This window comes from Euprymna scolopes, chromosome 5 (assembly GCF_053919585.1).
Source record: "Euprymna scolopes isolate OS-2025 chromosome 5, ASM5391958v1, whole genome shotgun sequence".
NCBI lineage: Eukaryota > Metazoa > Mollusca > Cephalopoda > Sepiida > Sepiolidae > Euprymna > Euprymna scolopes.
Window position 1 is genome coordinate 155,584,493 of NC_136486.1, and position 18,228 is coordinate 155,602,720.

Below are 18,228 nucleotides of genomic sequence, written 5' to 3' on the forward strand. Positions count from 1 at the left end.
ATATTTACCAATCTATCTTACTGCCTCTTTCACATACTTATTTCTCTCTAAAACAACTTAGAAAGCGCGATTAAGAAGGGAGCAGGGAATGCATTACTTTCACAACGAAAAGTCACATAATATGAGCATAAAATCATATTTTACAAGAAACCACTATGCAATATACACTGCTGATCAAATATTTAAGACGACTTAAACATCTTTAAAAAATCTTTATTAAGGGTAGATTATAAACTTTTCCGACGTGAGGTTACCAATACTACAATCTAAAAAGGGATGGAAACAAAATAGCTTCATTCCAAAGATTTATTTTTAAAATTTACATTTTTATTAAATTAGACTTTTTACACATGATCACAATTATATAACCGGAGACAAATTTCTATTAAATTGTGACAAAAATATATGAAAAATATATGAAAACATTCACACTCATACTTAATAATGAGTTATACCTAAGCTATTTTAGATGACTTCAAAATTATTTGGGGCATGCTAGAAATAAGGGGTTCTATTAAGGTGTCGCATATTCTGATCCAGTTGCTTAAGATGGTTTCACGAAGTTCATTGTTTGTTGAATAGGGTTTGCCATTTCGGTAAACCTCTCTATTCATCCATCCCCAAACATTTTCAATTAGGTTCAACTCCGGTAAGCATGCAGGATGTCCCAAGAGATGGACTCCACTTTCTTGTAGAAACTCAAGGTCCGTCTCGCAATGGTGATTGCAGTATTATGCTGTTGGAATAACCGTCCATCTCAACACAAACGATGACCCTCCACCATCAAAGATATGTTTGTATCATGCTAACATAACCATATGTGTTTATATCATGCTTAACATAACCAGCTGCTGTCTGACGACTCTGCACCACCAGGAGCTCCCTCATCCCTCTGTAAGAAAAGGCACCCCATACTATTACGGACCCTCCACCACTATTACGTGTGGAAAAAAAATTCAAATCGCATGTTTTTGTCATGCCAATATCGCTGGAAGCCTTCTGGACAATCTAAATTGAATTTTGTCTCATCAGAAAACGGGACTTTCTTCCACTTTTCAACGTCCCAAGTTTGGTATTTACGTACAAATCTTAAGCGGTATATTTTCTGATGTAGAAGCAATAGAGAAATTTGGTTACACTTTTTATTTACCATGGCTCTTTGTTGTAAGTGACGTCTGATGGTTTTGGACTGCAATCAGCATCTGTAGCCGCCTTAATTTTACTAGAAGAAATTCCTCTGTCATTCATAACAACTCGTCTGAGTCGCTTACTCAATACAGTAGAAATTTCGGAGGGTGGCTACCAAAGGATTTTGCTTTTTAATAATTCTTAGTGTTCTTTAGAAAGTTGCAAATAACAGTTCTACTGGGATTTACCTTAGCTGCTATCGCTAGCTGTGTTAAACATTGCTTATGGAATCCCTGAATTCGAGAGCGCTCAACTTCGGTTAGTTTTCTTGCTTTAGGCATGGCAACACCTTTGCACAGTAATTGCTAATCTCTAATTTTACTAGAAAAATTATAATTACATAAATCTAACAATTGATACCCTTGGTCTTATAATCTTGATCATCTGTAAAAAGCCTAATTTAAGTAACATGCGCATCTTTATATAAAAGTTTGAAATGTACCTTATTGTTTCCATAAACTTTTAGATTGTAGTATTAGTAACCTTGATCGGCAGAGTTAAAAATATATTCTCAAAACTAAGATTTCTTTTTAAATATTATAAATTGTTCTAAATGTTTGATCAGCAGTGTATGTGTTCGCACTTAAATATGTATTAAGAGAACTTAAAGTAGCCTAATATTTCAGTATCGCATTGTTGCGGTATAACATCTGTTAATATATTTTTTTTGTTTTATTTTATTCAAGAAAGATTCTAACAATGATTAATATAGAACAAATGCACTAAGTAAATAATTAAACAAACGTGATTTTTAAAATCTCAATTGTTACCAGACAAAACTATAAATCTTAATGAAGTGTAAAGTTTTCATTTCCATCATTTACTGATTCTTAGTTAAGATGTTACGTTCTTAGTTAAGATGTTACGTTTTCTAAGATGCTGCTGCTTGAATGTCTATTACTTGAAATAGATGTATATATGAAACTACTGGAACCATTATTTGCAATATTGTTCTGCTGGGGGTGTATTTCTTATAAGAAGTCACAATTTAATGTAAGTTTAGAGTATTGTGGTTCATTAGATTATTTTATTATGAGAAAATGACGGTTAAATGTAATCTATTTACAAAAACGTTTAATAAATTTTAATATATAGTCATTTAGAGTACACAAATTATAAGATGCATGTATTTGTTTATTCTAACCAGTAAAGATAAATATGTAAATATCCATTTTAAAACATGTTGAGTAAGAATATGACTGTTATTAATGCAGATACTATGTTGTTGATTTAGGAATATTTTTTGTGTATAAATGTGCATTCGTATAACCTATAACGAGGTACATGCTTTTATCGTTATTAGTTTTTTTTATGTCAGCGTAAGCAATTTGGTAATGCGCCCTGCAATATTTCTATACTGGCTTATTTCTCTTGTTTAATAGTGGCCGTTTTGACGTAAAGTCGAATAAATTGATAAGCAAATGTAAGCCGCCATCGCTGATTCACAGTAAGGAACTGACAAACTGGAATAAGGCTCTTAATGTCAATTTGTTTTATGAATTCTTGTTTCAGCAAAGCAAACGGCTCTTCAGAATTCACCGAAAGACCAGTCGCCATTTTGGGAGCTTGCAGTATGGATGATTGGTCCGTTCGACAGTCGCTAGATGATTGGATGGTCAGCCAAGCATGCACCTCACAAGCCTATCATCTTTGGCAGGAAAAATATTTTAAGAGATACCTGAGTATGTGTATTGTGTCAGTGAGAGAAATACACAGAGTTATGAATAAATATGGAATAGAAAGGGGATGAGAGATTAGGAAGTAAAGAGGAACTTGAACATTACATATACAGTATCATATGAGCCATTGGAGTTTCTAGTTATTCGTCTAAATTAGCAAATGATTTTTTTTCTTTTTTACTATGATAAACATTGAACCGTGAAACTGAATTTTGGCAAAAGTTGAAATTGTAAATCAGGAAGGAAAACGAAAACACAAAGTACGCGAGATTAGACGTCATTCAATATAAAACATTTCAACTTGATGTGACATTTTATGAGTGAAACATTTCGACCATCAGTGTATCATTCTATTTAATATATATATATATATATAAATATATATATATATATATATATATATATATATATATAAAGTGAACCTTCTGTATGCCTGTGTTGTGTGTGTCTGTGCACATTTCCGTACACAATAACTCTGTCAATTTTTAGTCGGCAGACTCAAAATTTGATATACAGGGACGGGAAATTTGGAAAAAAATCTTTGTGATCCGTTTTAGGCAAAAGCTTTGGTTGTTAAGGGGTCAAAGTTCAACAATTTGACCTTTGTGAACTTTACGAATCTCCTCCGCCAATTTTGAATATACACAATTGAAAATTTAGATATAGGTTCCTTCGACACGGATCTGACTTAATAACTTGATTTGAGCTCAACATTTGAGTTTTGAGTCAAAATAGAAGTCAAAGTTATGAAAAAAATTGACCCCTGCGGTCTCTTCGAAATTATTCAGACAATTTCTCGTCTAAACAATTGAAATTTGACATAAATGATATTCAGAGATAGGGCAAGTTTTTTAATCGGTTTTGGTCGGAAATTTTTAGTTACCAATGTATAAATGAATGTATGGATGTATGTATGTTTACATATCTGCCTAAAATTTGCAACAGACGCGACCTTTCAGACGACAAATATCGAAGATATGACTAAAAACATTAATATCTTCACCTTCAACTGAGCATTTTCTATAGGGGGTAGCTTTTTTCGCCGATATTTTATCAAGTAATCCTGTCCTTTCCATTGTCTAGTCTTACTTTAAACCTACCTTACTCCGGTTTGCCGGTGGTCGTAACAACAAAGACGTTAGGTTTTTCCCATTCTTTTCCTACTTCGCGGTAGGGTTTAGAGCCTGTCTTTCTACTACCACTTATATATATATATATTTTTTTTTTGCTTAACATACCTCCGAACACCCGGGAAACGGCTTCCCGCAATGCTAATATATATATATATATATATATATATATATATATATATATATATATATATATATATATATATATATATATATATACCCGTCCACATACACCTGCAACGTAAAGATAGCACTCAAAATTAGATAGAATCGAGCAATGATGCAATACATGGAAACCGATGAAATTGCTCGATTCTATCTAATTCTGGGTTCTATCTTCATCGTGAAAGGTGTATGTGAACGGGTAAATATATATAAGTATATATATATTATATATATATATATATATATTATATATATATATATATAATCTTATCTTAATGTCTAATGCATATATATATATATATATATATATATATATATATATATATATATATGTCGCTACAGAGAAGCACACACACATATATATGCACATCTTTATATCTATAAAAGTCGACGGATTTTCACAAGGTCAGTATTTGTTTGACGCTCGATCCTTCAAACGATTAATACGGAAAAATTGGCTAAACATATGGATGTCTCCACCCTCAGCTGGGAACTTCTCTACAGGGAGGGGACGCTTATTACGCCGATATTTCGAAGCTCATCCCCTCTTTTCGATTGTCTCGCCTTAATTTTGAACCTACGTCACTTCTGGTTTATCGGTGGTCGTAATAGGAATGAATTCACGTTTTTCACGTTCTTTCCATTCTTCTCGGTACGAGTTCGAGCCTGCCTTTCTATTAGCACTTTTTTTTTTGCTCAACACACACCTCCAAACACCCGGGCCACCCCGAACACCCCTGCTTGTATATCTATCGTAATAAGTTATAAAATATAGACAGTGTAATTAAGCTATACAGAATAGTCCGCGTTTTCATCCACGCAAGGATTCGTCAGGCTTATATATATATATATATATATATATATATATATATATATATATATATATATATATATATATATATATATATATATATATATTCTTTGTTTTTGTTTTAGAGATATGTTTTGAATGGATTCAATTATTTATGAAAGTGCATATCCATCGCTGAAACAAAAACAAACAACATCTAAGTAAACCGCGATATATCCAGACAGTCGTGCGAGATGGGTGAACGGTAAGGGGGTTAGGCTCATTACCGTGGGATCCCGATTTCGAATCTCGCTAGATTAAGCAACTCTTGTCAGTCGTTAACGACGAAACACGTGCCAGTGGATAATTATATTTTAAAAATTATATAAATATATAGATATATTAATATATATATATATATATATATATATGATTGCGATATCTTGTTAGACGAGTACCACTCCTTCAGACACCGTCAAGTTGAGGGTACCATTTTGGAAGAGCAGCGCATTACTCTTCGCCAAATAGCCTAAGATGTTAAGATTTTTGCAGGGTCGGTGGAAACTATAATTCATGAACATGTGCATATACATAAGGTGCCTGCCGGATGGATTCCCAGGTTACTTACACCATTCCAGGAGCGAGGACGAGTGGAGTGCTCAAGGATACATTTGGAGATGTGCCAAGAGATGAGTTAAAATCTTTTAAAAAAACTGATCACACAGGATGAAACCAGGGTCAATCACTATGTTCCAGAGACCAACACCCAGTCAATGAAGTATAAGCACTTGGACTCACCACCTCCAATGCTTAATTTTGAGGAAATTAAGAGAATTTATCAAAATCCAGAGGCGGGCTAGATCAGCAAAGGTACCCTCCTCCTGTGAGACAACGCTCCGTTCCACAATTCGCATGTCGCCAAATCAGAAGCATGCGCGTGTGGTTATGAAACCTACCCAATCCTACCTACTCTCCTGACATTGCACCCTCTGATTTTCACCTACTCCCAGCCATTAAGTTGTTTTTGCAAGGAAAGCGTTTCCCTGATGATGCAGCCTTGATTCTGAAGTCACGTCTTGTTTCGAGGACAAACCTGGGGTATACTACAAAAACGGTCTCCAGAGCTGCATTAAACGATCGGATAAATGCATAAATCTGGGGGGTTCCTAGGTAGAGAAAGTCTAATATATGTGCAAAGTTTAGCTGCTCTACTTCTAAGGTAAGTGGGTCAGGGGCATTATTTATTGCACATCATTTGTGTATGCAAATACATATATATATATATATATATATAGGTATGTATAGATACATAAATAACTATACTTGTATAACACATACGTAAATGAGTATACCTTGTAGATAAAGATATATATAATATATATATAATATATATAAGATATATATATATATTATATATATGTATATATATGTATATATATATAAGATACATATATATATATATTATATATGTATATATATATATAAGATACATATATATATATTATATGTATATATATATGTATATATATATATATATATAAATATATGCAATTACCAATGCATATAAATATATACAAATATATTCAAATGTATAACTACTTCATATACTAACATAAAATAAATATACAAAAGTATAAAGTCATGCGTAAACTTTAAGTATTTACTACAAATTGCTCAATATGTAGGTACAGCTAGTTAATAATTTATAGAATCTAAATAGATGTGCGTATATAAAAACGACAGACTACTACAAATGTCGCGCATAAGCCTGAAGAATCCTAAAGTGGATGAAACGCGGACTATTCAGTGTAGCTTAATCGCCATATATATTTTATAATTTACTACCATAATATATGTCTATATATATATATATATATATATATATATATATATATATATGTACATATATGCTATATATATATATATATATATATATATATATATATATATATATATATATATATATATATATATATATATATATATATATATATATATATATACCGGTGTTGGCCGGTGTTTGGAGGTGTATGCTGAGAAAAAAAAGACATTGTTTAAAACTTTGACCCCAATTATGACCCCTCAATTTTTATTGTTTTGGGATCAAATCAAGTTATAAAGTCAGATACATGTCAAAGGAACCTATATCTAGAATGTCAAGTATTTAGACCGAAAATTGGCGGACGAGTTAGGTAGAATTCTCAAATGTAAAATCGTTGAACTTTGACCGTTTAACAACCGAACACATCGAATTTTCCCAAATCTCAGTATCCTGTATATCAAATTTCGCGTCTGCAAATTTATTGCATAGGGAACTGTACAGACACACACATACACAGACACAAAGAAACGTTCACTGAAATATATATATATATATATATATATATATATATATATTCCCAGTAAATAATTTCGCGCGTCTGAATAATAGTGTCGTATTATCTGTCCAAACCAGATGTAAAACCAAAATTCGACAGCAATTCAGTTCAACACTGGATACCTCACTTGAGATATCCGAATCATAAATTATATTTTTTTTATCGTAGGCAGATATCGCCTCCTCTGATTTCTGAAAATATATTCGTTAACCGATTAATTTCGCCATTATATCCGTTGAATTCAGCTTCAAGCATGTCATCTATCGGCAAATAGAAGGTGTTTCGATGGGCTCAATTTTGGGCCTGACAATGGCGAATTTTTTGTGGGTTTCGACGAAAAGCAATTGCCCTTTTGACTCATCACACCATTGATTTATTTTCGCCATGTGGACTACACACTTTGCTTCTTTTATATCAAGACCGAGGCAAATAATTTTTCTCCTAACCTACTAAGATACATCCCACGTTACAGTACACTTAACAAAACGAGTCTAATTCGTCCATAGCTTCCCTTGATGTAGTGGTAACAAAAACACCATCCAGTTTCCTTACATCGATAGAGCGTAAATCTACATCCACGGGACTGTATATACGTTGAGATTCAGTTTGACTCCGAAAACGTTAGATTAATTTTATTTGGACCCTAACACACCGCGTCCTTATGATCCTGCTCAAAATCTAAATTGGATGAGAAACTGCAAATAATTACTGACACCTTTCCAAAAATGGCTACCCGTTAGATGTTATTATGTTAATTATACAGAGGAAAATAGCAGAGTCCTCTTTCACTAAAATTACAAACAGCTATTAAATATCCAGTATATCTGAGTTTACGTTGGTTGGGAGCAGTAAGTGAGAAATTTGCAAAGCAAATCAGTTCAACAGTGCAAAAGTGTTATTGTGCTTCAAATGTACGTGTTGTGTTCTCCACGAAAACGTTAATGGCATCCTCTCGAAAAAATGTTTTACCCTGCATATTAATAATAATGTAATTTACAATGTTGAATGTAGTTGCAGTGTCAACTACGTGGATAGAACTGCATTAAGATTGAATGGAAGAACCCAACAACACATACCAAAATCAGAAATGGAACATACCAAAGAACAGACGTAATTGCAAATACACACTGGTCTTCTATTACCCACCACATTATAAAAACCCGTCTTGTACAGCGAACTTAAGCACAAATTCTATCATAATCTTGGGTCGTGCTCGCTCATTATTTCAATTAACGATCTTGGTGACTGTTCACGTTCGGTTAAGAATGCCTTCCCTCTGCAAGCAGAAAGAATGCCTCTTAGGTTTGAGCGTGATTAGTTTCTACGATCTTCGAGCAATATAACGTTGTATTTCAATTGCTTTACCTTTTCCCCCACCCATAACGTAACGCAACGTTTTTTTTTTATCTGTATATAATTTCGATTCCCATTCGTGTATTTGATTTTTTTCACTCAAATTCCTCCATACAGCTTCGATAAAGCGAGGGCGAAACTGGTCAGTTGACTCCCCCATTTTCAGTTTTTCCCCGTGTATTCTCTTCACCCCGTTAACTTTATTTGAAACGTTGACTTTAATGATTGCATTATTTTCAAGTCTTTCAGCCAATTCCTAATTAAATGTTATTGTTTAAAATATCACGTTTATAGATAATTAAAATTCTGATTTCATATTGTCATCCTGCATTTATTAAAACGTGGCACATCTTAACTGTTATCTTTGGCGAGGCATAAACAATGCACTGAAATGTTGAAAATGTTATAGTTTGCTAAAAAAATCAAAAGAATTTCTGACGATTTATCTGACGTAAACTTTATTGAGTCCGCGATATTGCTTAAGATTTTACTTCCACTTATTGTTTGGCATAAGAAAAACGACGTTAGGTTCTGGAAAACTGGTTATTTTAACGCGAAATATCATTCACTAATCTCGTGTTTCTAAATTCTCTTTAGAAAAGGATTATCCCTCAATTCGAAAAGATTTTTAGTCCGAGATTACAATTAATAGGATTTTTCCATTTGTTGTTTACATGGAATTAGTGCCCAATTAAATTTGTGTAATAACTTAATAGATCTATATAAACACCATTTCTAAGCAAGGTTATTAGTAATTTCGTGTGTAATGCTGTGAGCGTATATGCTCATCAGAGTTGTGATTTAATGATTATCATCGCAGAAATAGTTTTATTAAGGGACACCTGGTGTAATTCTTGTCCTGAATGGGCAAACACACTTTGGTTAAATTTCCTAGCACTAAAATAACGTATAATTTGTAAGAGAAACATTTCATCTGTTATTTTCTAAGAATTTTCCATAACAATGTGTTTATATCCTCTCATCCAAGAATGAAGGAAAAATAAAATATCACTCTACTTTAAAACAATATATTTCTGACTTAAAAAGCCACGTGGAAAAAAAAAGTTCGTAAAACAAATTGAAATCTGAAAAAGCTTACAGAGGAGATTCTAAGAACTATGTAATGGGTCATATATCTCTCCTAGAATTATTATAAATCAAGTTATAAAAATACGTTTTCAAAAGCAATGCCCCTATTTATAATTGATTAAATTCAAAATACTAGTATCTTTGTTGACATATACTGTACTAAATCATTTACGATTACTCGTTTTATATTGTGATGCCAATTTTAGAAATAAACATTTGTAACAATAGTAAATATTTCCAAAAACTTTTCCATTGGGTTAACTATTCTCATAACGAAAATATGAATTGTATTGAGAAAAATATGAAAATTATTAGAATGACAAAACTCATTTCACTACTCGATGATAAACACCTCATGATTGATTTGATATTTACTTTAATTGTTTTCATCGGAGTCAGTTTTTATTTCATAGACATAGTGTTGAAACGTTCAAGTAATTTATAAAACCTGTTTGTTAGAAGAAGTAGCAATTAATACAAATTACAGTAAAAGATAGAAATCAGAAAGAGGCCACCTTGCACGTGTTAGTGAAATATATGAGTGATGTAAACACATAATACACATACATTTTTTTTGTCTTGAAAATCTTCCAAATAAAGACGCGTAATATGTCGACCTATTCACTGGGATACTCATGAAGATTGCAATGAAATTATTGTAAGGTCGATTAGCAACTTATTATGTGCGCTAAATCTGCACAGCCTTCAATTTGTGCGAGCTAATGTAAGTTAAAAATTTAAATAGTTGTTAATTATACAAATAGGTTATATATATATATATATATATATATATATATATATATATATATATATGCGTCGAGGATAGTGATTTAAACCTTATGATGGATTTTTGAGCATGAAAAACGATGTTCTTTTTTATTTTTAATTTACATATACATATATATCTAAATATATATATATATATATATATGAAATAGACAATTTTTTTTCTTGAGTGCCTTTAAAATATGCAGCCCAAATATCTTAATGATGAAATTCAACACACTACGGATGTTTTAAAAACCTTACAGGATCTGTCCCATTTCATTTCTTTCGCAAAGAAAAAAGCAACGAAAATACACTATAATATAAACAGACAGAAAATAAAACAAATACCTCCCTATTAGACATCTTTTCATCCCCACCCATACTAAAAATACAAAAAATCGACGACACTCTTTATAGGTTTGGTTTTCACTTGATACACACAAGTTCCACAACAATAAAGCATCCATTAACAACTAACAAGCACTCTCCCAAAACCCTCACATCCAACGCCGGTATATATTCTATCCTATGTAACGATTGTCATAAACGTACATAGACACAGCGGAAATTGAAACGAAGGCTTTACGAACATAGAAGAGATATAAGAAATGGTGACACCTTAAATTCACTCTTTTGCCATTTACGGAACACGACCATTCATTTAATTTAGATCATGCGAAAAGTATAAAATACGTCATAGATAGAGCCAACAGAAGACTTTTAGAGTCAAAACTAATATTAAACACTAATACAATTTACGAAAGAAAGGGCTTCTACCATTTAGCTCCAAGTATAGGGAAAATAATAATCAAAGAAAAAAATATAAATGCAGATCCTGGTTAATTCATACTATTATCCCAAACCGTTTTCCCTTAAATAATTTAAACAAAATGAATAAGGTTAGAGAGAAAAATGTACATAAGTATTTAAGTAACGAATTTTTTAAATGTATGTATATAGACATTGAACAACCCAAGCTTCCCATACACGCATTTATATTTTCCTTCCCGATATGGGAAGGATTGTGACACTGTTCCCTTTCCATTTGTATCATCTATGATAGTTTTCTTCTTCTGCATTTTTCGTTTCAATATCCTGAAGATGCCCCCTGCAATGGGGACGAAACGTCGATCACCATTTTATAAATTCATCCGGTTTTTCTTTTTTCAAAACAATATATATGTATATATATATATATATATATATATATATATATATATATATATGTTAATTTAGATTTACTTTACTAACTCTACAGAAATACCCTTCGCATAGCATTGCTGAGCATACACTTCTAAAAAGATGGAAAAGAGCAGCAATCTATCAGAAATCTGTACCGAAATTTTGTTACGTATCTTATGAATTCGCGTTCGCCTTTGAGAATATAAACAAAATATGGCATAACGCAAAGATGAATTTAGATAAACCACTCAAGAATGTTGTAATTAGATTAATATACAATAATTACAATTGCATTTCATAATATATAGATATAGCCAAGTCCATGCCGATTATATAATATTTTCCAATCAATAGAATGATTGCGTACTTTCTCTGAATATCATTAGAAAAGAAAATACCTTTTTATAAGCGGCTACCACGGACTATGAGTATAAAAGCACACTTATTTTGTTGCTCACCGGGAAATGAATACTACTATTAATTCATTATAGGAGCAAAAGGGGCTAATGAAAAAGCACGTACAAAACTATCTTGCGAATATACCGTTTGAAACAAGTTCAAAAGAAATACAAAAAATAGCACTTCATGGGACGGTTAGAACCATAAATATATCTCTCGGTTTGAATAACTAAACTAATGGGAGAATTTTAGGCATTCAGTAGAATGACCATCCCCATGAAAAACAAAGTGATAAGAAAATTAATACAAGAGAAAAAAAAATGTTGTGAAATATGTGGGTCTCCTTCCACGAAAACAAAGTATGTCATTACATATGCGAACACATACTGGAGAGATGGATGCCCCATCCCTGGCTTAAACAAAATGATAATAAAAATGAAAAAAGAGAGAATCTTTAAACAGATCTCGTTAGAGTAAATAAACTAATGGGAGAAGGTTTGGCATCCGGTAGAGTTCCCCATCCACAGGAAAAAAGTGATACGAAAAGTAAAAGAAGAGAGAAATTAACATATGCTTGCCATGTTTCTTTATCAATTTTTTTAATGCTTGAGACATGGAATAATGTGAAGTGAAAATATTGTGATACATATTTTGTTGTACTTGAAATACAAAATAGCATCAGTTTAACGATTATCTCACAATGCATCACATAACTCTTATAATAAGATATTAAACTGACGATAAACTTGAATTAATGCTGACTTCGGAGTAACCAGGAAATCTTAGTATCACCACAATAAAACAATTATTTAAACCTCATGAGGTTTGAGGAGATACGTATAGTACTTTTTGTATTAGGAAGGAATTCCAAAAAAGAGGTATATATTTTGAACCGAGATTAATATTTACGTGTTACATCAAATATTTTGCTTCTAATTGAAACATTTACTTTTCCAGTATTATCGCGATAAAGAATAAAATTTAATCGATCACGAAACACTCACATTACTGACTTAATATGCGCAGCCCTTAAAATATTATCTCGCTATAAATGTTAAAAAAAATTAGAAGCAACCTGAAATAATGTTGTTAATATCTACGCGTGGATATATTTTAACATAAAATATAATCGACTCCGCTGTCCTGGCGGACTATGAGAATCCATAAACTTTGTCTGCGCGTAAAATCATTGTGGCAATAGTAACACAGTCCTTACCAACTTATATAAATAGGCAGTTTATAATTCTAGTTGCTAGTATATATATAGGTATATATATATATATATATATATATATATATATATATATATATATATATATATATATATATATATTTCTAGCACGGCATGAATAATTGTGAATATAACTGTGGAAGACATACAGTGCATAGCCGTCTCAAATAATTTTCCTTGTGGTACTGACAAGACTAATCGTTTATTAACCTTGGCGATCTCTCGAAAACGTGATTAAATAAAAAATATTACCAGATACTTAATATAGTTTATAGAACTATTAATCAGAAATAGAAAATTATTACGCAATTTCCATAATTTGTATTAATTTGCATTATATGTAGTAATACACATATATCAATATGGGTGTGTATTAAGTTTAAGCATGTTTCTTTTACACACTAAAGTCAATGAGTTTCTCATATCTAAAAGCAATATAATGTGGGTTTTTTTTACAACGAAAGGATGAAATATTCGTATTTCGGTACTAGTGTTAAAAAAAATTAGAAGCAACCTGAAATAATGTTGTTAATATCTACGCGTGGATATATTTTAACATAAAATATAATCGACTCCGCTGTCCTGGCGGACTATGAGAATCCATAAAATGTGTCTGCGCGTAAAATCATTGTGGCAATAGTGACACAGTCCTTACCAACTTATATAAATAGGCAGTTTTTAATTCTAGTTGCTAGTATATATATATATATATATATATATATATATATATATATATGTATATATGTGTATGTATTTCTAGCACGGCATGAATAATTGTGAATATAACTGTGGAAGACATACAGTGCATAGCCGTCTCAAATAATTTTCCTTGTGGTACTGACAAGACTAATCGTTTATTAACCTTGGCGATCTTTCGAAAACGTGATTAAATCAAAAATATTACCAGGTACTTAATATAGTTTAGAGAACTATTAATCAGAAATCGAAAATTATTACGCAATTTCCATAATTTGTATGAATTTGCATTATATGTAGTAATACACATATATCAATATGGGTGTGTATTAAGTTTAAGCATGTTTCTTTTACACACTAAAGTAAATGAGTTTCTCATATCTAAAAGCAATATAATGTGGGTTTTTTTACAACGAAAGGACGAAATATTCGTATTTCGCTACAAGTGTTAATGACGTGTGAAGAGTATTTGCAAAAATCGAATACATAAGCATACATTACAGTATATAGCATACACAAATATGCATGTGTTAGATGTTATTTAAGTAATTTAAAATAATTAACGAATGGGAAAATGGTAATACATAATGTTGAAGAATTTATTTGTGTATAATGGATATACATGCGAAGAGAATGTTCAAAAACAGAATAATTACTGCACTTTAATTGTATATAAGAACAGTAGACTAAATGCACACACTACTTATCATCTCTTTAAATTATATATGACCAAATCATTGTTCAAAATAATGTTTTTTAAACAACTCCTCCGAAAACAACCGAATTGATTTTTCTTTTAAAATACAAAGTCTCATGCATTTTGATTTGATCCTATAAACACGTTTAAACTTTATAAATATCGTAAATCATAGGTGTGCATATCAATGTTCCGTATATAAACAAAAGTTATGTTTCCCATTAAATAACGCTTTCTTCTTACGGATAAGTGTGTTTTTTTTTTGTTTTTGTTTTTTGCTTCAAAATATTAAGTACCATATAGTATCGCTTTCTATAGATTATAAAATAAAAAAAAAACATATATGTTCATCTACATAATCTCGTATGTTAAATTATGATCCTTACAATAAAGACAACATCCAACTCTTGCTTATTATACGCCTCTGTACTTTCAACGAGATATCTCAAAGCAGTATAATATTTTAAATAGTGTGCGCCATAAGATAGTAACTTGTGTGGATAATTATAGATCATTAGACGTGATTTGTAATAATTATTTAGACCTCTCCTACTTAAAGCAGTGACATGCTTTTTAAAAGCCAAGCTTTGAAGGTAGTCTTCTATTGATTAGGTGTGGGAATTTATAAGTATGGTCATTAGATATTCATAGATTCATGTATAATCACATAAAGCGACGCCCCAATCAGTTCACATTGCAAGATGTGTTATTATATTTATCTATATGGTATAATCCTCAACATGGCAGTAATATTAGAGATAATATAGCGCATATAATAAGCAAAGCACGCTAGCATGCATGCATATATAAACATATAAAAATTAATAGATTCAACATAACATTCGATAAAAACATTCGAGGAAATCAGAAGTTTTTTCCCTATAATTGTAACTTCTATATATGAGACATTGCGTTTCCGCTAGTTACAAATAATTACTATATTCTTTTACATAAGACCCAGCTGTGACTCTATTATTTCAATTAGAAAACTGCCAAGTAGTTATACTTAGCTCCTGAAACATTTGAGCACTCTCCAAATAATTTATTTCACCATATTAAAAATATATATGGAGAGAGTTAATTTCGAAACATCGCAAAAAAAAAAAATCCCCACACCTAGCAAGCATAGCTATATTATAAACTTAACTAAAAAAAACAGATGAACTAATCCGCCGATGCGATGGCGAGCAAATTTCTTCCTTAACAATTAAAACGTAAAAAAATAGAATCCCATGGTTTTAAAACCCTAAAATATGCGAAAACAGTAGACCTTTTGATAAACTTTGAAAATGAACATTTAAACGTTTTTTTTTAAATGGAGAGCAGATAATACAGTGGATGTGTTATCGGCAACTCCAGTAACTCTCGCTTCTATTTTGTCATTCAATCCTCATTCAATGAGCGATTTTTCTGACAAAGGGTGAAGAAAAAGCTGCTTAAAGGTCGGTAGTACATGGTGATCAGTAGTGTGAGATGTCGGATTTTTTTCTGTCTCTATCTGTCCTTGTGGCCATGACACTAGTAAGGGTGCTGGAGGTAAACGTTTGTCTGGGCTGACGTTATCCGCCTGATAGTCAGGGACCCGAACCTTGGATTAACCACTAAGGAGGCTGTCCTAGTAGCAGGCGAAAAGTACTGGGACTATTGTATTGCCATTTGGTGAGTGGATCTGGACCATGCAGTAGTCTCTGGTGGGGCCTCTCGATGCCATACTAGTTGGTAATTGTTACGGCTTTACCTTTTCGTGTGCCACAAATAAAAAAAAATAAAAAATAAAAATCCTGTATTTTTCTCTCTTACTTTCCCTCTCTTTACGGTTCTAACAAAGTTTGTCGACCTATTCCACAAATCCCAAAACCTCAACATGAAATATCTCCAGAATAAAAACTCGATTAAACCTAGAACACCATCTTCCAACGTAGACACCTACCACCATGTCTCCTTCTCCAACATCAGGGGTCTACGTTCCAACCTTCCAGAGGTTAAAACCCAATTACAGGAAACGAAACCGGACATATTATTTCTAACTGAAACTGGAATAGGGCCGACCACTTCCATAGATGAGTTCATAATTAACGGATACTCAAATTTAACAACAAAATCTAACCCCAAAGATCGCCATGGGCATAGAATATGTGCCTTAATTGAGGATGGCTTCCCGTGTGGCAGGGATATCTCTAGAGAAGATCCTAATTTACCCTATATGTGCTTCAGGGTTGCACTTGCCAACACCACTGCATTTATATTTACCCTCTACTATCTTTCAAAGCATATCTGAGAAAATTGACCACATACTGTCTTAAAATCCCTAGGCTAACATCCACATATGTGGTGACTTCAACGTCCATAACGTGACATGGCTGACTCATTCAAATAAGACAGATGATGAGGGGAGGTTTTTTCATGATTTTGCCATTGCTTATGATCTCACTCAGATTGTTCGCGAACTCACCCGTGTGCCCGATACACCTGGTCAATACGCACGCCTATTAGACCTTTTTCTCTCAACTTCCCCTGAGATATGTTCATGTTCCGTTCATTCTCCTCTAGGATCCTCCGACCACTCCGTCGTATCAGTTAAGATAAAAACGAAATGTAAGAAGCCCACAGACGTACCCCTCCACCGTACTGTATAACGATCCTCTATGGCTGACTGGGATAGCTTCCATACATTCATATCTGATTTACCTCTGCACTCCATGTTTAAAGAGGATGCGTCCTCTATAGTATCAGATCTGGCCGAATTATTCATTGTAGGCATAGACCAATTCATACCATCTAAAAAATTCCAACAAAAACCTAACAGCCAGCCATGTTTCTCCCCAGAATGTGCTGCTGCTATCGCGCACAGATATCACTTTTTCCATAGCTACCAACGTAATAGATGCACTGAGTATAAAGCTGCTTTTAGGTCTGCCAGCAACCACTGTAAAAGAGTAATAAAAAATGCAAAAGAAATATATGCCCATTCTGTTAAATCCAAGGTAGCTGATCAGCGGCTTGGATCCCACCAGTCTTGGCAAATAACAAATAGGATCCTGAACAGAAGTGTGCGTTCTATCCCAACCATTATCAATGGACCAGAGGTCATCTCGTCACCGTCAGACAAGGCCAAACTATTTGCAAAGAAATTTGCAGTTAATTCTACCCTATTCGACGAAGGCCATCAACTCCCCATATTTCCTCCTATAACACAGAACAAGCTAGGTAACATACAAATATCTGTGCATGAGGTCGCCAAGCTAATAAAGAACCTAGATGCCAGTAAAGCAACTGGCCCTTATGGCATCCCAATTATAGTGTTAAAAAAGCTTCAACCATAACTTGCTCCCATACTTACGGAACTATTTTAGCGCTGCCTTAAGGTGTAGTGCTTTCCGACTCCCTGGAAGACCTCATCTGTTTGCACTGTATTTAAGAATTCAGGTGATAAGTCATCTCCCTCTCAACACAGACCAATGTCTCCTGTCTGTTATGAGTAAG